The sequence below is a fragment of the Squalius cephalus genome, assembly GCF_949319135.1.
Source record: "Squalius cephalus genome assembly, chromosome: 11".
NCBI lineage: Eukaryota > Metazoa > Chordata > Actinopteri > Cypriniformes > Leuciscidae > Squalius > Squalius cephalus.
Genome location: NC_137132.1, coordinates 18,870,986 through 18,888,121, shown reverse-complemented (window position 1 = coordinate 18,888,121; position 17,136 = coordinate 18,870,986). Strand labels below are relative to the sequence as shown.

At 39.0% G+C, this 17,136-nt stretch overlaps 1 long non-coding RNA gene across 1 annotated transcript in view; it reads right to left on the bottom strand.

Annotated features, from left to right (window-relative positions):
* Positions 1–17,136, bottom strand: part of LOC307167701 — a 107,376-nt gene that overhangs the window by 2,273 nt on the left and 87,967 nt on the right. Inside the window, exon 4 of the long non-coding RNA XR_013822847.1 lies at positions 13,750–13,831. This is a non-coding gene — a long non-coding RNA (uncharacterized lncRNA). The remainder of the gene's footprint in view (positions 1–13,749; positions 13,832–17,136) is intronic.

Genomic DNA, 17,136 nt, shown 5'->3' with positions numbered 1-17,136 from the left:
CTATTGGTTCGGCCTGACCTTGTCGACACATTAACTATAAATGTTTGAAACGCGTTTTTAAATGCCATTTCTTTTTTTAAATCTAGAGAGCAATGATTTGAATACAGACATGCATCCCACTAATGTCAAAGTTTTGATGTGGTGGTCAGTTGGAAGTGATGGGGTTTATGTAACTTAATACACACAGGATGTGTATTCCATGCATAGTTTATTAACTGAGGGATTTCTCTCTCTGTTGTTGTTATTGATCCCAAAGCTTATCAACACTTACACTGCATTTTAAATATGTCTTGTAAAAAGGAGAGATGTTTAAAAAAAACAAAACATCTATTTCAATCATTCAGCTCTCTAATGTGTATAGCACAAATCCAATGACATACAATGGACATTTTAGCTGATTTTCATTCTGGAAAAGACATCTGAAGAAAAAACAGAATCATGTAGTGTGAACGTCCATCTATAGCCAGGATTTTTCCCCCAACATTGGCTCATTGCAAAAGCGAATTGTGTGTACCTATACATATAATTCACTGCAGTTTCCATCTGATAGCACTAATAGCAGTAAAGCGCCAACAATTTCTTAAATTTCTTTTCACACAGATTACAGGGGCAGATTATCGATTGATTTCTCAGTACAGAGAACAAGAGGTTGAGTCCACTTTTAGATACAGTATATTGATTGATTTAATGATTTTGCTTTGTATCAGAAAGATAAGGAAATATGTAGCATGTCAAGAATTCAAATGCTAGATTTCCAAATCTGGTCACACAGTTTAAGAATTTATGTTATTAATTAATAATGAATATTTAAAACGCTATATGGACATATGAGCTCGCTAGAGTTATACAAAGAATTTAGAATTGATGTAGATGTTGTTATTCTACAATCAAACAAACAATGACATAATGTGTAAACCGTTTCATTTAAAGTGTTTATTATTGCTTATCAGACAAAAACAAGACCGAATTTTAAAGATATAATCAAAATGCAGAATAAATCAGGCATCTTTTTGCCCTTTTGCGATATGATTTTTCCATATCAAATGAGTGAGGAAAGATAAACACTAATGAGATTACAAAGATTTTATAATTTGAGTGTGTCGTAGTGTGGCAAATCATATTTGTAAGGCTATACTATGCTGGTCCTGTTAAGTTATACTGCACACATAATTAATCATATTTTCTATTTAACCCTAAATCTATTTTCATGAGGAAAGTTTGCACATTGAATAAAGCAATACCGTCACTTTTACAGCGTGATTGGTCAGGCCACACAATCAAGATCTCATTAAATCTAGCTATAAATCAAGTTTCAAAATAAATATTTTGATTTCAGTGTGACAACCCATTGGGTCTATAATATTACAAACTTAAATCCTGATGATATGGAGAGACAAAAATCAGCAAACCTTACTACTCAATAATAACTAAGTCGCTGCTTGATTTTTAGGCAAAAGATTTTTCGATTTTTAAAAAACATTTTGAACTGTTTTTGCATTACTCGTCAAACGTGATGAGTTCTATTCTCGATAATTGTTGATCAGCTCATTAATAGTTCGATAAATGTTAATGATTACTTGTTTGATGGCTGATCACAATAACACCAAATTCCAGATATATGCTCTAGTGCTGCATATCTAAATTTCTTTAAGCAGAATTAGTCAGATGTATGCAAAAAGTTATTGAAAGGGTCTTAGAAATGGGCAGAAGTCACCCAAAACAAATGTGTCCTTTTCTCTGGAAAACCACCAGCATGAATATTTTTTTCACATTTTTAAACATTCATTCCAATTAAAGCGGCCTTGTGCGAGTGCAGCCATGCGGCGCTGTTATTCAATTCCATTAAAATGAATGAACCAGTGGCATGCAACCATGCAGTTAACAGGAATTAAAACTACAGGCAAGATGACAGATTACAGAGGAAATTGAGTGGTGTACGCAGAATGTGCGTGGCTTTGTTGTTGTATTTTACCTGTGTGTGGTAGGAAATGTGCATGCATGCATATCCGCTCAGATCCATACAGTCCAGTTGCCTCATATAGACAAATGGCATTTTTACGGCTGTTAATATATATGTGAAGGTAGAACATTTCGTTTATTGAAAGAAGTAAAACAATAATGTGTAAAATCACTTACAATGCTGAATATTTACAGTAGATGCATGTCCAAGCAATGCAGACTAAAAAGCCATCCACACGTTTCACCTCGGCTCTGACTGAACGTCCCGTAGACTGAGTAGCCATGCAATTAATTAAAAACAAAAGCTGGAAACAATTAATCAGCTTGGAATCCCCTCTTCTTTATAGACCTTATTATGAGGATGACTGGATAAGAGAGATCTATGAAATGTAATTTATGAACACTGAGGCTGCAGAAGTTTTACTCAAATGATCCCTTTTTTTTTTTTTTTTTTTTTTTTTTGCAGAGCTATACTAAGGAAAACTCCCAAAGCAATGGGAGAAAAAGATTCGACAGCCATTGCTGAGCTATTCATGCCTCAAGCTCTTCTGTCGGCATGTGCTACCCAAGGTCACCACACAATGGCACTGTCCACACCTCTGTTCAGAGAACAATACACTGCTCGTAAACATAAAGTACATTTTAAAATCTCAGCAACTGAATCTAGGAAAGATTGAATAAAACTGAGACGGTTTTCTACTGCATGTGTGATAATCATCACCCTTAATTTGCAGGGAAATAGTGTTGTTTTGAATACCCGTGTTTGTTTATTTCAATTACAGACATTAGGCGAGAGATGGGCCACTCCAGCCTGTCATCATATAGACTCATGTGCCGTTATTTGTGCTCTGATTAGCTCCAAGTGGCCGAGGAGAGCTCTGTGAGAAGCACTTGGATGCTTCTATTGGTCTGTAGGGGAACAACATGTTCTTGATTTGTGTTTCAAGCAGGGGGAAAGGGCTGCGTTTAAAAGGATAATGTCAGGCAGGCTTTCATTTTACTGCCTTTTCACCTCTGTGTCAAAAACAAACACGTTTTTCTGTCTGCATGATGTGGTGCCATCACACAGCCATTCAGTTTTTGCCTTGTGTTAGATCCAGACCTTGACACGAGAGCAACTGTGTAAACGCTACTTCTGTTGCATTATTGTCCTCAGTCAGGCATTTTTCGTGCCTTTACTTAGTCAATATGGCAACTAGAGGAAAAAATGAAATGTCAGGCAAAGCAAATGGCGAGCTCAGAGACCACAGCGAAGACTGATACAAACATATCTGACAAACACATTTGAACTGTAACTATGTTCTGTGAGATAACAGTAATGGGCTTTCATGGCAATGAGTGTGGGGACTGTAATTTATAATCATCTAATGATATTTATACAAGATGTTTTTGGCGTGGAGCAACAAAATGCTTTATTTTACACTGAACAAAGCATAAATCAAAGTGCAGCTGAGAATTAACGGTTTGTCATCAACCTGGTTGTAGAAAGGTGCATATTCATTTTTGTGAAAGAAATGAATACTTTTATACAGCAAGGATGCATTAAATTGATCGAAAGTGACAGTAAAGGCATGCAACAAAAAGATTTTTATTTCAAATAAATGCTGTTCTTTTGAACTTTCTCAAAATAAAAACGTATCATGGTTTCCACAGAAATATTAAGAAGCTCAACTGTTATCAACATTGATAATAATAAGAAATGTTTCTTGAGAACAGAATCGGCATATTAGACTGACTTCTGAAGGATCACGTGACACTAAAGACTGTGATTTGCCATCACAGGAATATATTACATTTTAAAATAGAAAATAGTTGTTTTAAATTGCAATACAATTCCACAATATTATTGTTGTTACCGTATTTTGATCAAATAAATGTAGCATTGATGAGCATAAGAGACTTCTTTCAAAAACCTTTTCCCACACTTTTCCTTATATGACTTTCTGTTCTATAATACGTAGCTGAATAAATTAAAAATGGACAGAAAATAGGTGAGGTGTCACGGTCAAGATTTGAGTTAGCATTAGTTGTGGTAAAAATATATATCATGAATGGTTTATTATATGCTAAATGCAATTTATACAAATAATCATAATGGCAAACAAATATCATAATGTCATTTTTTAATAGGATAGGATAGGATTTGGGATTTTATGTTCTGTTTGGTGTGGATGTAAATACAAAATACACCTTTACATAGGACATGTCTATGACAGCATGGACAGCACATGCTCTTTCACCTCAGATAAATCATGATTGATTAGCATCTGGATTCTAGCAGATTTTACCACAGTCTCTCTCTCACTTTTGCATTAATAAAACACTGTTTTAGTATGTTGTGGCAGCAGAGGCTGTGTCCTAAAGCAGCCAGTTCTGGTTGATGATTTACAGCAAAATTGCTTGTAAATTGAAGAAGAAACTGTTTTGCAGACCTGGCAGCTTTCAAGCCCTGCTACCATTTGTCACCCAGCATTTCCTTTTGTGTATAGCACAGGAATTAATTAGCTGGTGCTGCCGGAAAAGTTTACGGCCATTATTTATGGGAGATGAAATGTCTTGGACAGAAGCCTCTCTCTGGCCCTCTATTTTTTTCCCCCTGCGTTGTGGTTGTTTTTAAACTTTTGTCTCACAACATCAATTTAGATTTTGTCAGCTGTAGGTTTTCTCTGACAGGTTCATGCTGGTGTGTCCATAAAAGTGACTCAGTGATTACTGCTGCACGGTGACTTAAAATACTGACACACACCGGTATGTAATGCCGTACGCCGTAAACACACAAGCGGCAGCCCGTTCAGCTGGACTCGCGTTGAATATGTGAGAGAATTTGGTTACACTTTATTATAAGGTGTCATTGTTACAATGTAATTATACATTAAAGTACTGAGTAATAATAATTAACAACATACACTATAGGGTTATGTATTAGGATTTGGTTAAGAGTTAGTTGCATGTCATTATGCATAATTTACTGTTATTACTATGGTAAGTACATGTAACATATGTAACAAGGACACTGTAAAATAAAGTGTTACCTAGAATTTCACTCTGTTCTACACCATTTCATTTCCCACCACATTAACTTTGTGTCATATGTAAACTTCATGTTTTTATCACATTTAGCAATATTCCCCAATATTAGGCATCTATAGGAAATATTTCATTTCCAGATGGCGTAATCTTACATTAGTTGAGCCAGTTGTGGATTCACTGAGCCCAGAACTTGAATGACAGTCAGGCAATGGGCAAAGAGTCAATGGGCACAGCGTATGTATACCCACATTTCCACATCTTTATGTCATTTATCACAAGACTAGTTTACAATTAAATCTCTATCCTAACCGTAGCATTCACGCGGGCCTTTCGTCTCATGCCAAGGAGCGTAATGTCAGGATTTCTATTGTGGCGGCGGATGTGATAATCTGCTCTTTTTTCTCCAAAGCGTCCCCCTTGTGGTGCGGCACGGAGCCCGCAGCATTCCCGATAATCACTCATGCCTCTTTGTAATCAATGCCCACAGAAATAGGATTCCTTTGGCCGATGGCAATTAATAAATTTGTGTCCTTTTTTAACACTAGTGAGCTGAGCTTGAAATTACCAGTGACTGGCTTCTTCTCATTTGCATATTTATTGCAGCACGGAAAAAAATTCCGGGGAATGATTGATGTGGAGCCTGCCTACTGAATCCCAAACAGCATATTATTATGGGGAGGGGGGGGGGGGATGCCAGCGTACAGTTGATTAAAGTTGAAGACGGTGGGATCGCTTGCCGACACTTTTTTTCCCTTCCTTTTTGTTTCCCCTCCCGTTTCTTCATATCTTCAGAGATGGCGGGCGTAAGAATTAAAAGCATATTTTAATGGATGTTGACAAGAAGTGAACTAACAAAAGCCCAAGCAAAGGATTTGCTTGAAAAGATTCAATCAAACATGTTTGCTGGGATTAATTGTGGGTGGAGGCGGAAGATGGTGGGCTCTGTGTTGGGCTTGAATGAGGTTGATTGTTTCTGGGGTCACCTGCGCCGAATTCCTCTGTCATTTTGAGTGATAATTTGGAAATGTCCTATGATTGTAGCTAAAGAGCTAAACCCCTTTGTCGCACCACCCCCTTTCTCATCTCCATCCTATTGAAATAGTTCTGTTTGTGTGGAGGTGAATGGTAGAGTTAAAACAGGCCCTTCCTATTCTAATTGGACGACTGTATCTAAATGAATTCATACATCCAGGGCTTTTGTAAAAGGTTTCTTTGTATATGATAATTTGTGACCTGCTCCATCATTTTAAGTCGTTTTGACTCACAAATACATTTTGAGTTTTCTGCAATGAATAAAAGTCTCGTCTCCAAACCATTGTCGAGATAAATCATAGCCCACAATAAATGGTGGCTATTGTAAAAACTTGAAAATGGTCTCTAAATAACAATATATTAAAGTTTCCAGCAATGTTCTTCTCCAAAGTTCTTATTTCTTGCAAACTAACCAGTTTCAGACACTGAATGAGGGATTAGACATTTACTGTTCTTTCAACAATACCATGATGTTCATTCATGTTTATTTCATGCTATAACTAGCTAACGAACGAGTTACAGACACTGAATGAATTTCCTGTGGTAAATGAAAACGTCGGATGACAAGCTGTTTCACTGACGTCTTTCCACGGTTAAACACTGATTGGGTGATTACATGAAGGATTATACATTTCATTAAGTTGTCTTTCAACATACCTTCTAATGTTCATTTCGTGTTTATTTCATGCTATAACCAGCAGTAAAGCGGAACAGATGATCGGTTCACCTGCCGCTTGATTTACTGAGGCGACTATAGCGATCTGTCACACCACAGTAAAAAGCACCAAAACGACATTCTTTCTTGATTTTCAAAACATTGACACAATTTGGATTTTGATCATTTAAAAATGACATAAAACGCAATGATAGCGCAATGATAGCGCACGTCACATTTGTGTGGTAACTTGATGAAGTCTATTGTGTGTGCTCAGAGAATCAGGTCTGCTGGCCACGTGCTGAAGGAGCTCTCTTCACCCATAAAACTTCCTCAGAAGTGTGCAGCAAAGTCGGATTTGTGCCGGTGAGTGCGTGCACAGCAAATTGGCAGCTACATCAAATTATTCCCGCATTAAGACCCGCTCGCCGTAATCCACTGCAGGGCCCTGCCGCCCCTCCCCCAACTTGTAACTTTTGTCAACGTAAACTGCAGATTTCATGCTCTGCCATTAATCTGTCGGATTATGGGTGCAGTTCAGGAGGACTTATATTTTAATGAATTCCTTTCCTAGCTTAACTAGAGGGGGTGGAGTTTGAGAGGGAAAGGGGCCCCGGTTGGACACAGGTTGGCTCCTCAATCTTCAAAAACCCCCCCAATCGCATGTGTATATGTGTGTGTGTGTGCTCACACATGTGTATGCCTGCATCTGTGTGAGTGCCCCCCACTGTCGGCCCCCTCTCAGCATCTGGAGTGCTGTCACGCAGGGAGACGGCGAAGCACTCCATGGTGCTGACACCTCCTCACACATAGACGACAATCCTCCGCGCCACAATAAATTGAATGTCTCGAGGAGCAGCATTTGTAAAACAAGACAAATAAAGAATTATTGTTACAGCGGACTCTTCACCCCCTTCCCTTCAGATGCGCCTGTGCATATCTGCACTCCATTTCTGTTTGTTGCCTCCTTGCTTTCGCCATCCATCTAAGTATCTCTCTATCTCTCTCCCCATACTATGCCTCTCTATCTGCACGCTGTCACAGTTTGCTGTAGTCTCTGTCGCTGTCTGCCGCTATCTGTGCTGCAAGCCTGCCCTGCCCCATCCCTCCTCCCCTTCCCTAACTGCTGTCCTGGTCTGTCACTGTATGGCCAAAATGAATTAGGCACAAGCCTGAGAGATGCGTACGTGGGAAAATGGCCTATCTTGCTGCCTGTGGTTAAATCATTCATTATGCTGTTACCAAATTCTCATTTTCTTCTAGCCAAACACTGGGTTGTTGTTCACACATTAGTAACAGGAAATGGATCTACTGAATCCCAAACAGCATATTAAAGTGCAGTCACACTAGACTTTGAGGAAACACAAGCGCACATGCTTGTATCAAATCAAATATCTACGAATTTGTATAGAAAAAGATGTTTGACAGATTTAACTCTTCACTCAATACAAACAGATTTTTATATTTTGCAGTGTTGCAGGAAACTGGTGAAAACTGTATGATTTGATTGATATAAGATATTATATGATATGATATATATGATATGATATAACATAAATTATAAAAAAATAATATATTAAAAAAGAAAAAAATGCAATATTTAGAATTCTGTTAATAATGTTAAACTACGCACACATATATTAAGTAAACACAAACTTTTATTTTGGATGCGATTAATGGCGATTAATTGTTGCCCAGCCTTAAAAAAGAAACATTCTGAACATTATTAATAGTAATTTGTTATGCATTAAAAGCTTGACATCAAATCTTGTCAGCAATATTCTTTGAGGGCTTATTTCACATGCTCCAATCCCACACAAGGGATCACAAGGACTACTGGAGAGAAAAGAAAAAAGAAAAACCAAAAGGAATTTGCACAGTACATTTTTCCTTGGGATAATTTCGGAATTTATGTTGTTTTATGTTTCGGCTCTGATTCCAACATCAAAAACACCTAGACTCCTCCTGGATTAAAAAAGCTACAATGGGCTCCAGTCTTAGACAAAATATACCCATTTTCTTCTTCACCAAGCAACGCTGTGGAACTCTACTGCCCAAGCATTTGACACCCGCTGCTTGACGCCCAAATCAACACGGCAAGATATACGGCTGGAGGCCAGTGCAAATTTGCATGGAACATCTCTGACTACTTAATTCTGCTTTGATCTCCGTTTCCTGAAGAGGGGATTGTCTGCTCTACTGTGTGGAAACACTTTTGTGTGAGTCAGTGTGCTGTACATCATTCACCCTATGAAGAATCCCAGGCTTTGCCTCTTTTTAGTCACTCTGTTTCCTCCCTCTGTTGCTCTCTTTCACTCGCTTTTCTGCCTCTCACTTTCTCACTCTTTGACTCCAGCGAGCTTTAATGCCTTTTCTTCAAGGACAAGCATCTACTGCACATCATCTGAATAAGACTTTGAGTCAGCATGCCCTCCTGGGGCTTAAGTCCAGCCAAATGCCCCTGAGGCCTGTTTTAACACCAGGCTACTTTTGTCAATAAATATTAATATTGGAACCAAGTACATACAGTCCCGCAGCCACATTCATTGAGCTCCTTTCTCGCTGTGACTGTGGGAAAAGGCAGTGGCATGGCAATGTCATTTTGTGCCTGTGACAACAACATGACGTGTATGTAGAATATATTTAAAGTATTGATAACATTAAAATGCCATCATTATAGACAGTAAAATGAAAAAAAATAAAAAAAATACAACAGCATAGTCACAGTTTGTAGCATTGGAAAGTCTGGCTCATTTTCCTGAATCAATTCATGTGAATTGTTTGTTTCAAATAGTCAGAAAACAATTGAACAGTCATTGAAAAATTTTGCTAGAGGCATTTTGCACGTTCTACTTTTTTAATTAAAAAGTTAAAATGTTTATATTCATCGTAATGTTTTCAGTTCATAATATTATATTTATCATAATGTTTTCAGTTTTCATGTTTATATCAGTTAGATGTAATTTGTGTAAATTCACGTTCCAATTTGGCTTGGCATCTGTAGGAAATGTGTTAAGACCAATAACAATTGTGCACCTGCATTCACAGGTCCATACACTGTTAATTGACAGTAGAATTTATCATGATTGAATCAGCTGATTCTAATAAAAAGCTTGAGAGTTCGATTCAGTCCAATTTAAAAACAGGTTCAAATCCATTAAGGAACCAATCCTTCACCAATGACAAATTGCATTGCTCAAAAAGGCTTTAATGGATACAATGCACCCATTTAGATGAAGGTTTTGATGCTGATACTGAGTAGGTTACTGAAGAACAAAAACTACTTTAAAAAGATTCAAAAGGGATTATGGATAAATGGAAGATAGCACATACATATATTTTGGAATAATAATTTTGGAACAAGCTGGAATGGTGCCCGGAACATATGAAAATGCACACAGGCAGTGTAGGGCAAAGAAAAGCATCAGTGATAATGCAAAACACACAGAGCAGGCACAGATGACACATTACATGGAGAATCAGCAGCTAGCCAGTAAGCAAGTGCAGCCAGTTAGCGTCCCTCTCAACCGAGACACACCTGAGACAGAGCCGCCTCACTGTTCAGCAAGCTGTGGCTGCTGTCCCGGGTCCTGTTTCAGTCTGCTCTCTGAGCCAGATTCATTACCACTTGCAGCCGGGGTATTAAGATATGGCTGCATTAACAAAGTTGTCCGGTATCTTAATTGAATCTATCCCTGCTGCACAGCATCTGGATTATGTTTACCTGAAATATAAGCAGCTCGGCACTGGAACATGTGCCCGCTGATAAAACACTGGGTTATTCGTTCCAATCCTAATCCTAACTATAATTTGGTCCCGCTAAATGTATCAGCTCGGCGTAAGCTGCCGATTCGTTTCAGACTGGAAGTATTTGCAGGTAGGTTAATATATTACAAGCTTTGATTTCTTCTTTCCATCCTGAGTATGGATGTAGATTATTTTCTTCCCACAGACAGAGCAGGTGCTAAAAGACTATATCCAAGGTCTACAAAGGCAACATTGTACTGTCTAGGATGTGTAGGAGATACATTCTGACCACAAACACACTTAATAGTGTAAGCAATTTACAATTTATATAATGTCTTTGTGCACAGGGACAATTTTCAGCAATTCAACTCATCGAGCTGAGCTGTTACTGTTATGCTGCTTAGATCTGGATATAAGCACCTTGCTCAAGGGCATAGCCCCCCAGGATCTGTACCTATCACCCCTCAAACCAGACCTTTGAGCTGAAGCTGGACTGGGGTGAATGTTCAGGTGCTATTCAAGATGGGGAGGGGGTCTACATGAAAGATGACTTTGTGGTGGTTGGGTGTATGGGCTCAGGGCACTGCAATTTTGTCCTTCACGGGGTGACATACCCTCGCTCAAGATATCTTGTGGAGGGTGGTGCTTATTTCCTATCGGTTGAAGGCTGACGGCTAGTCATGTATTAGGGATTGAACTAAATATGCTATTGTGTGTGTGTGTGTGTGTGTGTGTGTCTACCTGCTGTGCCACCACTCTTGAGAACATTTCAGTCAGCAAGTCCTCATGTGTGTCATAAATCATGCCTCAGCAGCCAAGGACACAGTCCTCGTGTCACAAACACACACATATGCACCATTGGTTTCTTTCATTTTGATATTGTGCTGGAATATTTTGAGCCCCTAAAACCAATGGTTTTCAATGGTTGGAATATACTTCTAACTGTCGGTAGATAAAACAATATAAAATCCAATTATTAGAAACACCATATTTTAAAATCATGCTAAATGTTTAGCTATAAATTATACAATAACAGTAATAATAATAATTATATATATTATTCTTATTATATATATATGAAAAAAGAAAAAATGACCCACACATTATAACACATTTGATAACTCCTTGCTGTCACTCAATGCTCCCTCTCTGTCACTTCCTGTCCCTCTGCTTCTAAGCCAAGTTCAGACAGGCACAGGAATGTCTACGTGTGTGTATCTGTGTGATTGAGTGTGTGTTCGCGTGCGGAGTTGCTCAACGGAAATGTTCGCTCGGTGCTAGCAGCCTTGCGGTTCTCTCTCTCTCCCTTTGCCCCGGTTCCCCGGGAACAGATGCCAGGAGTGTGGCATGCGTGTGTGCTGGGGGAGTGGGTTAATTGGGGTAGTAGTGGGGGTTAATTTCAATTAAAATTTCAACTAATGGAGGTCAGGCAAGTGTCTGCAAACACCTGATTAAAACAAATGGTCCTGCCAGTCAAAACTTTATCTTGGTCACCCCCCGGCGGAGCGTCCCAGCAAGGTGGATGCAGGAGGAAGAGATGACTAATGTCGAACGAACGGGGGGGCACTTGTTAGCGTAGCATCTGCTGGAAGCAACTCCGAAAAAGAGAATGAGAGCGATAATGTGTGTGTGTGTGTAAGAGGAAGAGATGAGTTTGCAGGGGGGACATGCTTTCATCCCTATCTGATCGTAGGCTTGCTGTGCTGACTGCTGCCGCCATGCTTCTCCATGCGTGCCACAGCAGCTCCTAACATCTGGCAGGGCCCTGGAGGTGTGCACCCGGCCCGGCACCCCGCCGATGCTAAATATGGCGCAGGGTTAACACAGAGCTCCCTAATCACTTAGCCACTGTCTGCCATCTCTGCCACCACTGCTTCTTACTCAACTACAGACATCTGTGGCGCCGCCAGCCATTCTCTTACTCTTTTTTACTGCGTCTTCGTTCTGTTATCTTGCACATTTGGCTGTGGTGGGTTAGACGTGTAGTGTTCAAAGTTTGGTGCAATGTCTGAAAAGTAAAACTATGCCCTTGGTTGTTAATACACAAGTTATCATAATAAGAGTTAAATTATTTGTCTCATGCTTTTATTCAAAAATACATTTTAAAATGATTGATTTAAGCATGTTTTTCATTTCATTATTTTTGACTATTTTTTCACAACTGTCCTAATACCGTAATGCCCCATTAAAAAAATTAAAGCCTTGAAAAGAAAACGTTATAATTGTAAAAAATGTTATATTGTAAACTGTATAATATTTAAATAATCTGTCAATGTTAGTTAATAAAAAAATAAAATTGTTAATTCATGTTACTTTACAGCGCATTAACTAATGTTAGCAAATACAACTCTTAATTTTAAAAATGTTGAAATCAACTTTAAGACAAACAAATGCTGTAGAATGATTGTTCATTCATGTTAACTAATGGTTAACTATCCAAAGCAACTTTCAGATGTACACAAAAAAAAAAACAGGTATATGCAATTGGTAACGTGTGGGAATGCAAAGGTTATCTGTGAACATCTAGACATTTTTTGTGAATATGAAAACGTCTTGGGTTTCTTTTATGCAAATGTCACTTCAAAGGCTCCGTAGTCTGATGCGAGTCAGGTGGAAAATGCAATTAGCAAAAACACAACCAAAAGAGATATGCGGCATTATTTCAGGCTGACGCATTAACTGCGAGTCGCTGCCATGTGCGTGTACATGTGTGCAGGTGTACTTCCACGTCCCTGCGCTCATGTGTGGCGTGAGCTGAGCTGTGGTCCCTGCAGAGAGCAGCGAGCCGGGCTCCGTGAGAAACCAGAGCTTTATTGTGCTTGGCCCCAGGCAACCCTGTTTACCAAGCCTGCCACACGTCAGCTTTACAATGGCGCAGATGTGTGTAGCAGCGGATTTGGAGCTTGTATTTAGCTGCCAGGAGTGACGGTGATGAAGTAGCAGTGATAAACTGATAGATTGGCTGCCACTGAAATTTTGGGAATGGGTCAGATAAACATGGCAGAGGAAAAGCTCTCTGTGTTCTGGTGATAATAAACTTGTCGTTCTACGGGTGCATTAGATTCCAGACCTGAAGAAATTACAAGGGAAAGAGAGGTAGAGGCTGAGAGACAGCAAGAAAAAAACAGTAGCCGTTGAAAAAGCGAGAGGGTGAGATAGAGAAAGAGAGAGAGAATGGAATATAGTCTCTGCTTGGAATTACAGCGGCCTGCCAACACTAGGTTTTAAGGGTAGCCCCGCAGACTGATGGGATTTCAGATTGTTGGCTCACAAATCATTAGCTGTTGTCACTGTATAGTGTAGATATGTTTGAGAAACTCTCTCACCTTCAAAATATACGGCAGGGTAGAGGAAGTCTGCGGTCCACAGCCGGCTATGAAACAGCTTCATGGTCTAAATTACCATTCCCTAAGAAAAAAGAAACACAAATATCTATTTCTCTGTTTTTCTTGGGTATTAGCCACATTGTATTCTCATTTCAGCATTATTTTGTCAAGATTGGATATTCATCACTGAATGCGTAGTAAACCGCTAATGCTTTAGACGAGAGCAAGAATCCTCCCTAATCTCCGTACGCCTGCATTTCCGATGGCGCGTTCGGTAAGAATAAACAGAAGTGTTTGTTCACACCTTCCTCTCCTCAGAGAACTCCCTAAACAAAAGTGAGAACAGAACCAGAGATATCGGCTTCACCCCCTCCGCCCACTTCCCGCCTCTACCCAGCTGCACCGCAGGCTAAACACCCAAAGATAGTAGAACTAATCCAGGCTGGAAGAGGTCGCGGAGCTGGTTATGCATTTGAGGAGAGAGAAAGGAGATGATTTGTTTGAAAGCAGCTCTATATTTGAAAAAAAAAAACTGTGTTAACATCCTTATCTGCCCATCAGGCTGTTAATCTATGATATCAGGGCTCTGATAGGGAAGGGGAGTGCTTCCTGAATCTTTCCATTGGCTGTGTACAAGCAGATTTCTCTAATTCCAAGCTTTCTGAATCATTTTGACAAGTTTCAATTATAATGTTCATTTTAGAACATTACCAAAAATTATAAGGTATAGTTCACCATAACAATGAAAATTCAGTCATTATTTACTCAGTCTAGTGATGTTATAATGACGTATGACCTTTTTCAGGCCACAAAAGGAGAATTTTTTTTTTCCCTGCTCACGCTTGTCTATATGATGGCAGTGAATAGTGAACAACTTACAGCTACAAAACAGCTACTGCAAACATCACAGAATGATCCCATGCGACTGTTGTATTTTCCAAGTGTTCTGAGGGCATAAGATAGGGTTTTGTACAAACAAACCAAAATTGAACTTATTATTTAGCGAAAAATCCTGACATTCACCGTTCACTTCGGTTTGCCAAGGAAAAGCACATAAGCGCACCATTTCGAGAAATCAAGATGACTAAAATGCAACATGAAACAACGCCCAGAACTGCATAGTTGACAGCCAAAAACTGCTCTGTGAACTTTAAATTGCATGTGAAAACTTTGCACTGTGTGCTGTTGATTCACTAAAAAGGTTTTATTTAAAAGAATCATTTGTTCACATATCAGACTATATGGGTTGCACTATAGGTTTTGATTCACTAAAAAGAACTGGTTTAAAAAAGTAATTTGTAAGTGAATCAGACTACACTGGTTATGTGCAGTTCGTGAGGACAACTCAATATTTTGTGGTACACAGCCTTGTAGGAAACACTACCACTGAGTAAAAAATCGATCTAGGGATTTTAAGAATATAGATTGTTCAAATGAATATCTTGATTAATTGGAAAGTCGACATTTACCTGACGAGTTGCATCCTATGCCCGAGTCTGAGACTGGCCACAAAGGCTTGACATTAATTTGACAAATACAAGCAATTTTTCAGTTCAGTGTATTAAAATGCATTTCATTCAGCTCAACAGATTATAATCATCTAGGTAGGGGAATGACAGAATGGGAAAACAGTTTATTACAAACCACGCTGTACAGTCAGTCACACATGCGATGGAGAGAAAATGAAGTTGTTCATTTATTAGGAGCACCAGATAAACACGAGCCGCTAACACTTTATGTACGTTTAATTAAAGGGTAAGCATTGCCACTCAAGGTGAGAAAGAACATTTAAATTCTTTTCCCACAAGCAAGAATTGCTCTTTTAATTTCCCCATCTGAAAGGTCACAGGCAGTGTTCTTGTTTTCCTCCTTAATTGATTCTTAGAATGCATCGCAGTGAATGATGAAGAGTTCAGCAGCTGTGAATCAGGCCCCTTTACCACAAAGGTAAAAGTTGAACGAATCACTAATTGCTGTTACGCAGTTGGCTACCTTATGAATAATGTCATTTTGTGGGGGCTCTGTGACGTTCCATTTGTGGGAACACGCTTTTATCTTATCTAAGGCTTGGTCACATAAATATCTCTACCCAGCCCTTTAGCAACACTGTTTGTGGACAGATAGGCTACATAAAGGTCCGCAATCAAGGGCTGCTATTTTGCCACAAAGTCTGCAATTATTTGCCATTCATTTCTTGATCACACACAGATATGACGTGATGACACCGATTATGTAAAAATGATTGGCTTCTATTACTAAGTTTTAAGGCTAACTTTATACTTCTATTTTCGCTCCGCCAAATAAACAAACTAACAAAGCCACAACAGAACATGTATCCTACAACACAGTGGCATTTCTGAAATAATCAGTGTTTTGAATGAATAGGTTGAGCAAATCAATAAATCAATCGGGTGAGCAAAGGAAAGATGCACGAAAAGAAAATAAGGACGGAGGAATTGTAGGAAATCATTTGTATATTGGAATATTCTTGATCACTCAAGAGACACTTAAAATTTTCATCTGTGTTCAAGGAATCTGTCTTTATGTTGTTGAACTTTGACTATTTAAGAAATTCATAATAAATAATATAATAAAGCAAGATGTTGAAATATGGGAGATATTTATGGTTTATTTAAACCGCAAAGGTAAAACATAAATAAAAATTATTGCGACGTGTAGGGGGAGGAGAATTCATATGTGCATCAGGTTTTTCAATAAGAAAGACTTCTGCATAGGATCCACCTGTGTATCCTCGCTCACAGCTCCTCTGGAAGCTTCCTCACTCCATGTTCCTCGTCTCCTCGCAGTGCAGTTAAAGGATTGAGATGTCCTTCAAGATGGCTAACTTTGATTGGTTTCTGATTCGCAGGCTGGAGGATGGAGGAACGAGGAAACATCAATTTAAATATTGAGAAGCACCCTGTTTTTTCCCTAAATGAATCAGTGGCTGTGTCCGAAAACTGAAAAATGCTGCCTCCGCAGGCAGGATACGAAGGTAGGAAGGTAACAAGGCACGTTCGAATCCAATGATCGTGTCACATCCTGTCTCCTGAGATACCTTCATCTGAGCAATTATTGAAGGCAGCATAGATGGATCCTTCGCTGCCTTTGATATCCCACAATCTTGTGCGTTCCATTCCCTGACTGTTGAGCTAAAAAATAAAGATGGCATCTGAAATTTGAGGTTGGTGGTCAGTTTGTGTGTAAAGTGTACATTTTGAACAACTTTTCCCATTTTTTATGACATTTCTAGCAAGAAGTTAGTATTGTAGTAATTAAATATTCAACTGGTTGTCTCCAAAGCTCTCTCTGTTTTGTTATCGATCATTAAATTGTTGCCTCAGAAATAGGTCTGAAATCAGTTTCATGAGGTATCTTCATGCATAA